General features: G+C 38.2%; 1 non-coding gene across 1 annotated transcript; it reads left to right on the top strand.

Moving 5' to 3' along the window:
- The first annotated feature begins 1,426 nt into the window (after positions 1-1,426).
- On the top strand, positions 1,427-1,533 carry LOC145118121 (small nucleolar RNA R71). The gene has a single exon (XR_013713101.1). It is a non-coding gene; the product is annotated as a small nucleolar RNA R71 (small nucleolar RNA).
- The last annotated feature ends 7,252 nt before the right edge of the window (positions 1,534-8,785 follow it).

The following is an 8,785-nucleotide window of genomic DNA, read 5'->3' as shown; positions in this document are numbered from 1 at the left end:
CAGTGATATATGTGTTGTAGATCCATAAAAATCCCAACTTGGTCGTCATTAGGGAGGTCATGTTTGAGTTATGGGCTTTAAAGTGTTGGAAGTGGAATGATTTGGGTGTTGGTGACTCTTACAGCCATGCAAAGGCTTAAAGTCACCAACTTTATGGATTAAGAGGCTTAGGGGTAGTCAGATCTGGGAGTTGGACGTGTGTCTTAACCGTTTAAGACCCCAAAAGCAAAGGACATGAAACTGGGACTTACACGTCGGCGTAATCCCAGTACGTACGACGTAGGGGGTCGCGTTCCCCGATTCTGTGAGGTTGCCGGGTACGCCCAGCGTACAGGTTTGGTACGCGCAGCGTAACCCGGAGAGTTGACTTTTGTTGACTTTCAGGGTTTGGTCAATGTTTGGGTCTTTGAGCCATGAGAGGGGTAAAATGGTCTTTTACCCTTCTGAGAGTGCTAAGAGAGGGAATAGTCTAGCCTTGAGAGTTGTATTGATTAGAGTACTTATTCCATGTGATTAGGCGGAGGCTAGACCAGATTTTTACCGAGTTCGAGATTTACCGAGTTACCCGAGGTGAGTTTTCTCACTATACTTTACCTAGAGTGGTAATTAGAGTTATATGACAGAGTATCTTGTATGCTATTTATGTGATTGTGATGCACTGCATTATTTCTATGTGATTTATGTTGTGTATGTTCCAGAGTTTACAGAGTTAGAACCGGAAGGTTCACAGAGTTAGAACCGGAAGGTTCACAGAGTTAGGACTAGAGGGTCCACAGATTTAGGACCAGAGGGTCCACAAAGTTATAGCCTCGAGTGGCTAATATGTGTTATATGTGGTATTTTGGGGAACTCACTAAGCTTCGTGCTTACCGTGTTATGTGTTATGTGTTTCAGGTTTCCTCAGAATCGCGGGACGACACTGGCATGATTGTGCACATAAGAGAAAGAATTATGTTTCGAAGATCCTGGATTAATGAGTAACTAACAAGGGATTGTGTTTTGTAAAATAAATAAACGAGTTTTATGAAATGTGATGTGAAGGATTATATGATTTAAAAATCAAAAATTTGTTTTGAAATTTACGTTGTTACAATTAAGGTCACAATATTTAGTAAGGTAGGGCCCGCTACAATTTTCACATCCCACTCAAATTTAGTGGATGGATTGGTCCATCTTTGTCATCCTACGATCCATGCTCTCTAGCTTAGCCATCACTACCGCCATGTCATCAGAAACTGAATTCGCCACCCCTCGTGTTGAGTCGTTCCTTGGGTTATGATATTCTCTTGAGTGCTTGGACAATTCTTAAATCAATTCTTTTATAATTGTGGGTGCTTTTTTCGTGAGTGGTCCTTGGGAGTCAAGGAGCTACCTGGTTGTCACATTCACTCCATCATAGAATATAGAGACTTCTTGCTGAATGTTTAGGTCATTATGAGGGCAGTTCCTCAATACGACTTTGTATCTCTCCCACGCCTCATAGAGTGACTCGCCTCCTTGTTGTTCGAAGTTTGCAATGGCTTTCTTCAACTTTGCTATTTTTGAGGGAGGGCAGAATTGATCAATGAACTCTTCACGCATCTTAGCCCCTGTTGTGATGGATCCTGGAGGTAGTGATTTTAGCCAATCTTTCGCGTCTCCCTTAAACGTAACCGGTAGCATACGAAGTAGAACAGTCTTGTGAGGCACATTAGGGATGTCGAAGTAGTCGGCTATGTCGTTGACCTCATCGATATGCTTGTATGCGTCTTCGTGATCCTTCCCGTAGAATGGGATGTCCTTTAGTTGGGAGAGTATGTGACCTTTCAGCTCAAAGTTCGCAGTTGCTGGAATCGCGGGTTGAACGAGTCCTGGCCCGGTATCGTCACGCATCCTTCTTTTGTATTCGCCCATGGGTATGTCGACCATCTCTCTTTCTAGCTCGGGTTCACCTTCTTCTTCAAATTCAGGTGTGTTCGGCTCGAGATCTTCTATCTTCTTGTCAAAACCGCTTGATTCTCTGATTACCTTGTCCTTCTTTTGGCGAATAATCGATTCCGGATCTTCAACGAGTGGTACTACTGAAGAACTTGAACTTCTGGTCATAAACTTCCTGAAACAAAACAGAAAAACACGCGTAAAATGAACAAAAGCGAAGAAATAACGAAACTGAAATTGCGACCAACGCAAAGACAGAAAAATCAAATACGAAAATTAAAATAGAAAAACCAATACCTTTATGCAAGATAAATCTCACACAAAGAATCGATAACACTTGCAAATAAAGTTAACTATTAGAACCTTTCCCCGTCAACGGCGCCAAAAACTTGATACATGTTGAATGTACTAGTTTTAATCCTACTAACTTAGACACAAAGATAAACACACGAAAGGCAGTATACCTATCGATTAGCAATATAGTTCAAGCAAGTAGGGTATCTATCACAGGGAACGGTAACAATTAAAATAAATACTAGTATTACCTAAATAAAACAAGTAATAAAAATGGGAGGTTTTCTCTAGTTTTGCAAGACTAGAAACTTAAGCAATCAATAAACACTTAAACAAAGGCAACTAACAACTAAAGGAGAATGAAAAACAACTAGATTCAATAAGAAAAAAAAAAAGACTTCCATTTAGATTTCGATTCACTTATTCCTCTGGTTGATTTTGTGGCAGGTGCAATGAATTAATATATCAATGATTACCGATTTCTAATGTGATTAGGGTCATGTTCACTATTACTAATCCTTTAGAAAACAAGTTAATTCAAACAGTGATCAAGTGATTAATCTAACAAGTTTCCTAATGTTCAGTTCGAATCAAGTAAGACTTGTAATATTAGTCAACTAAATTGTTCATTCAATTAACTCATATGTGGTTGGTCATCACATATGCTCACACATTAACTTACTTATTTTCTAGTTAACCCTAGGTTCATGTTCACTAATACTAGGCATACAATCTTGTTTTCACAAAACTATATGATTCAAGCAATTAAGAAGATATTCATACAACTCAATACACTTGGTAATTAATAGAAAATAATTATCATTAACATGCAAGGATCTTTTAACAAGCTTAACAAGATAAATAACCAAATCGAATTAATCCAAGCCACTCAATCAAACCAAATTCATAAGATCCTCTACATCTAAACATATGTATGGAGTTTAGCCCATAACTTCAGCAGTAACAATCATAAACTCGAAATCTAATGTTATCAACATGATTAAGAATAAAGATTAAGAGAAAAGTGACACTTTAATGCCTTTGATCTCTTCAAACTTAAGCTCCTAGTTGAAAATCGAAACCCAGAACTTCTCAGAACCTTTCTATCCTCCAAAAATCGTCCAAAGCCTCCAACATTACTTAGGGTTTTGGGAATAAACGATCTATAAATAGATTCCAAAATTTAGATCCAACTCGTCGAGTTTTTTATTTAATACGTGTGTACGGCAAGGCATCCTTGTATCGGGAACTTTCTAGCCAACTCGTCGAGTTGAGGGACAAACTCGTAGAGTTCCTCTTAAGCCTTCTTTCTTCAAAATCCAATCTCCAAGCTTCCAATGTCTAGTTCCGCTTCCTTTTTCGTCCGTGCATGTCTTTATTACTGAAAATGAAATTTTAACATAATTAAGCATCTTTTGTCCATTATTTGAGATAAAATTAACATAAAGTATTAAGATAATGCATGATTTTTATGACTAAATAACCACATATAAATAAGGTGAGGGGTGGGATTGGGGTGTGTTTATTTAAATAAATTAAAAAATCAAGGAGAAAATAGTCTATTTAGGTAAGACATGGACCAAGCGCATAACAAAAACAAATAGTAGGGACCTTCCGAGTTAAAAAAATAAGTTAGGGATCTAACGCGCAAATTACCTTCAACCATAGGGACCATTCGTGTAATTTACTCTTATGCTTATGTTTCTTTTATCAGTTATGACATCCCAAGATTTTAATGATCAGCGAAAAACTTTTCTTCAGAAATACTTTTATGGGACAAATTCCACATTTATAAATAAACTCTATTTTAAAATAAGCATAAATAAAAAGTTCTTTTTTTTACTGTGAAAATGGGGATGTCACAGTTGGTATCAGAGCATTACTTTAAGCAAACTAAGTATATTTGAGGATTTCTAGACTTAAACATAGAATGCTAAGCGATGATTGTGATATGTGTGTCTAATTTATTTTAGGTAGTAGACCTGAATCTATATTGGCACTAGCTTACTTAGGAAAAGATGCCTAATTGCTATTATTTGCTAAATGATTTATATAATAACATGTTTTAGGATAGATGGATAAATTGCTATAGTGATGATCCCTAGCATACTATAAGGAGATGCCTTAATTGCTAAATATGTGCTAAGATAATAATATATAGTAAGTAAAGTATTACTATATTAACCTACAAACTTTGAATGATATGACAATCATGAGGAGCGGTAGAATCGTCAATAAAAAAGGAGGTCCAACACCTTAGAATGTCGGAACAGGAGCTGCTCAGGTCCCGATGGATCAAGTTCGATTGATGATGCAGAACATGCTAGATCAGCAAAGGCGCGAGTTTATGGATCTCCTAACTCAGGGGCTAGCGAATGCTAGAGGTGGAGTGCTAGTGATCAGTGAATCGATAATCATTGAGAGAGTCAACAATAGACCAGTTACCTATTGCCCAAAAATGGCTCTAGATGGGAATAATGACTCGAAAAGTCATCAAGGACCCCTTCCTATTCCAAAAGACTCAGAGGTCCGAAAGAATGATGAGCCTAGAGGCTACTGCAAGTATAAGAACTTCATGACTTGCAACCTATCATCATTTAGTGGGAAAGAAGATCTAGTAGGAGTACTTGACTGGATTTTAGATATAGAGCTAGATTTCATAACCTGAGGTTGCACGGGCAAATTGTAGACAGCTACGCTATAAGGCAATTGAAGGGTGCAACGGTCTGTTGGTGAAAAACGTTGGAAAAAACCCTATGTTCTAACAAGCCATTGCAACTGACATGGGAAAAATTATTAACCCACTACAAGTGCATATTCTGCTCTAATGAGAACATGTTAGAGTTAGAAAACTAACTCCTAACATTGAAGAAGGGAAGCATGATCATTGATTAATATACCAACACCTTCACTGAAAGAATGGAATTTTCCTTACGCGTGGTCCCCGATGAATTATCCAAGATTGAAGGTACTCCTAGGGACTACCATGGGAGTATTTTGTGTCGGTTAAGCAGGTGTCTACTCTCGAGACAACCATCTAGGCTACAAGTCCAGTAGAAGACATGATCAAGAGGAGAGGCTCTTGTAACGCCCATTTTCCTGGATGAAGATTTAGGGTTTCAAGGAGTCAAAAGGTTGGATTTTAGAAGAAAGGAACCTCACAACGTGAGACATAGAGGCTCACAACGTGAGAATGGGCTGGGTGAAAACGTTTGTTCGAGACTGGTCTCACGACGTGAGACATGGAGCTCACAACGTAAGAGATGATGCAACCCAAACACACGATTATTTTAGAGTTTTCTTCGTATTTAAGCATCTCTAAACTCATTTTAGGGTTTCTTATCATCCCCAAACCCTCTTTCACATCAGAAAACCCTAGTCTTCATCCTTGATTGATCTTTGGTCATTTTGGAGTTTTTCTTGGCTTGAAATAAGGAGAAAAGAAGAAGAGGAAGGTGATATTGTAATGAGGCTTGCAAGGAATCTTCATCATCATCATCTTACATTGTTTATGTACCATTGTGAGTATCAAAGATGCCTCCTTTATTGTTCTATGAGGATATATCTAGGTTTTGTCACACTTTTCCTCTTGGTTGTGCAAGTTTGATGAATGGAAACCATAAAGTTGGCAACTTTATGCGTTATTAGGGTCTTAAGAGTGATATGGAGTTCAGATTTAGTGAATTGTTGAGTTTTGGAACCTTGCATGAAAGTTGGATATCGTTTCATTAACTTTTGACCCAAATGAGATCTAGACATGTATTGGATATATATGTCTCAAAGCATCCACTTTCCAGTGTATAATGGAGTTATAAGACCCTGTGGAAAGTTAGGGTTCAATGATTAATGGATTAAGGACTTAAAAGTTGTACTTTTGGCTTCCGACCGTTCTCACGACGTGAGACTTAGGGTCTCACGATGTGAGAGTTGAATGACCCCATTTCGGGTTAGCTTCTTGGAGCTCACGGTGTGGGAGGAGGCTTTCACAACATGAGGTTAGCTCTAGTGACTTTTCATGTCTGAGTTGACCGAGTTGAGTCGGGATGAGTTAGAATCAGACCGAGCGGGATCTCACGACGTAACCAAGGACTGGTCCTGACGTGAGGATGGATAGTTGGCATTTTGGGCTTTTGGTTGCGCCCTTATGGAATTGGGCCTTGGGTGTCTTGCATTTGGGCCTGTTATTGGGCCGTTAGTGCTATTGAGTTTGGGCCTTGGTCTTTGGGCCATTTTAGGGGAAGGGTAAAATAGTCTTTTACCCTAGATTCAGGATTAGTAAATTAAGTCCCGATTATGGTTACGACCTGATTATTGGTCATGATTGTATTTGATTGGATAGCGTGGGGATTCTCCAGTCCAGTAGCTCGAGCATCTGTTGGATTGTCAGCCGACTGAGGTGAGTTTGCTCACTATACTATAGGACATTAGGATTATATATGCTTGTAGTCTTTATAACTCATGCAGTGTGTATGTATGCATATGTTCATGTTTGCTATATGTATGTGGGGTGAAATAGACCCGGTACAGCCTTGTGCTGACATATGAGTTGAAATAGACTCGGGGGTGAAATAGAACCAGTACGGCCTTGGGCCGACAAATGAGTTAAAATAGACTCGGGGTGAAATAGACCTGACACAGCCTTGAGCTAGTAGATATGTATGGTATATGATATTTTGGGGAACTCACTAAGCTTCGTTCTTACAGTTTATGTTTAAAATGTTTTTCAGGTAATCTCGGTTTGCGAGGGAAGAGCCCGACATGATCACAATGCATCCACCTATGTTTCCGCACTCTATGATTTTGGGAATTGTACTATGATAACTATTTTACTCAGCTATGCTTTAAATAATTGAAATGATTAAATTGTGTTTATGGTTGAACTCAAAATCAAAATTTTACCTTATAGTTTTTGGGACGTTACAACGTTGTTGGCGAGAAGAGGAAGGGCAAGGGACTCTCAAAGTCCGATAAAAAAATATATCAAGGTCTGACCCCAACGGCAAGAGTTTCGGGGGTAATAACAAAGCAAAATGATGTAATAAATACAAGAAGAAGCATGTTGGGCAATGCAAAGGAGAAGTGAGATGCTATAGGTGCGGAAGACCTGGTCACTATTCTTATGAGTGCAAGTACGATGGAAGGCTGTGTTTAGAGTGTAGGGAAGAAGGGCATGTCATGAAGGACTGCCCGAAGAAGAAGGAAGCTGGAAAGCAGGATGTGCCAACACAACCAAAGGCATGGGCATTCCAGATGATCCTGTATGAAGAGAGAGAGAGAGAGAGAGAGAGAGAGAGAGAGATAATGTTGGGTTTTGTGTACTATAACACTCCTATAGTGCACATATAACCCTAATAGCTTTGGATCTAAGTTTTCTCTAGTTATACATGCAACAAAATTTTCCAAAGCTAGAAACCTACAACTAGCATACAATTTGACATATGAATCATAAAAGTAAGTTAGAAGATTACCTCTTTGTTGTAGCTATTAGGAATTGGTCTTTCAAGAGCCTAGCACCTCAAGTGTGATGCCTCAAATGGAATTATAACAAACCAAGAACAAGAGGAGGACTTTGAGAGAGAGGTTTGGAGACACCAAATCGTTTATGGCTTCTAGGAATACATAGTACACGATTTTGGTTTTAAAGGAATACATATATAATGTAGAATTCCAAGAGTCATAAGCAAACCCTAATTCTTACACTTAGGCTTATGATCCATAACTTATATGGACTTTCACATAATCTTAGCCCGTTACAAATTTAACCATGGATCATTAGCCCAAACCATATGTCTCACTGATTTACATAATCAGTCCCCTCTAATTTAATTAGTCTCTTTTGATTACTAAATCAATTCCAAATTAATTCTTAATCAATACTAATTAAATAATATGATTTCTCAATTAACATATTATACTTATAATATATTAATAAATCATAATAAACTCTTTCTCAAGTATCCATCCTATCAAATTGTTCCAGAGTGTTACAACCCAAATGGACCATGCTGTATCGGGTCAAGTACATACAAATTATAGTTATGGACTTAGACACATAATCCAACAGTCTCCCACTTGGATAAGTTTAATAACTATAATCGCAAGTACAACTTCAAAAACCGATTGGCAATCGTAGCTCTCAAAAAGACTATTGTCGAACTCTGATCTTATTAGTAACGCGTCTATTAGATAAGGGATCATATATTCCTCCATTCTAGATATCGTATGAACTGAGACATGGATTATAATCATTCTCTCTGTTCATGTGTTGTTTCCTGATTTCCGATTTATGACGACCGACTAATTGAACAAATCAAATCAGTCTAGGCTTGGCCAAGCGCTTAGGGTTGTCATCACTAAATCATCGAGGGGCCCACAAATATCGCTTTTATTCCACATTGGGTAAAAGGAATGGATAAACTTCGACTCATGTGCCTTATCTATTTACTCATCAAATCACACACAACAATATGTTTTATAACACCAAGTTACTGGTGTGTTTACATATGTCAATGTGCAACCGACTTGTGAACTACAACTCACATGTCTTGGTTTCAAGAATATAAGATATTATCGT

This window comes from Lactuca virosa, chromosome 5, assembly GCF_052849685.1.
Source record: "Lactuca virosa cultivar CGN04683 chromosome 5, Lactuca_virosa_CGN04683_v6, whole genome shotgun sequence".
NCBI classification, from domain to species: domain Eukaryota; kingdom Viridiplantae; phylum Streptophyta; class Magnoliopsida; order Asterales; family Asteraceae; genus Lactuca; species Lactuca virosa.
Note: the sequence above shows the minus strand (reverse complement) of the source record. Positions and strands in the feature narration are given on the sequence as shown.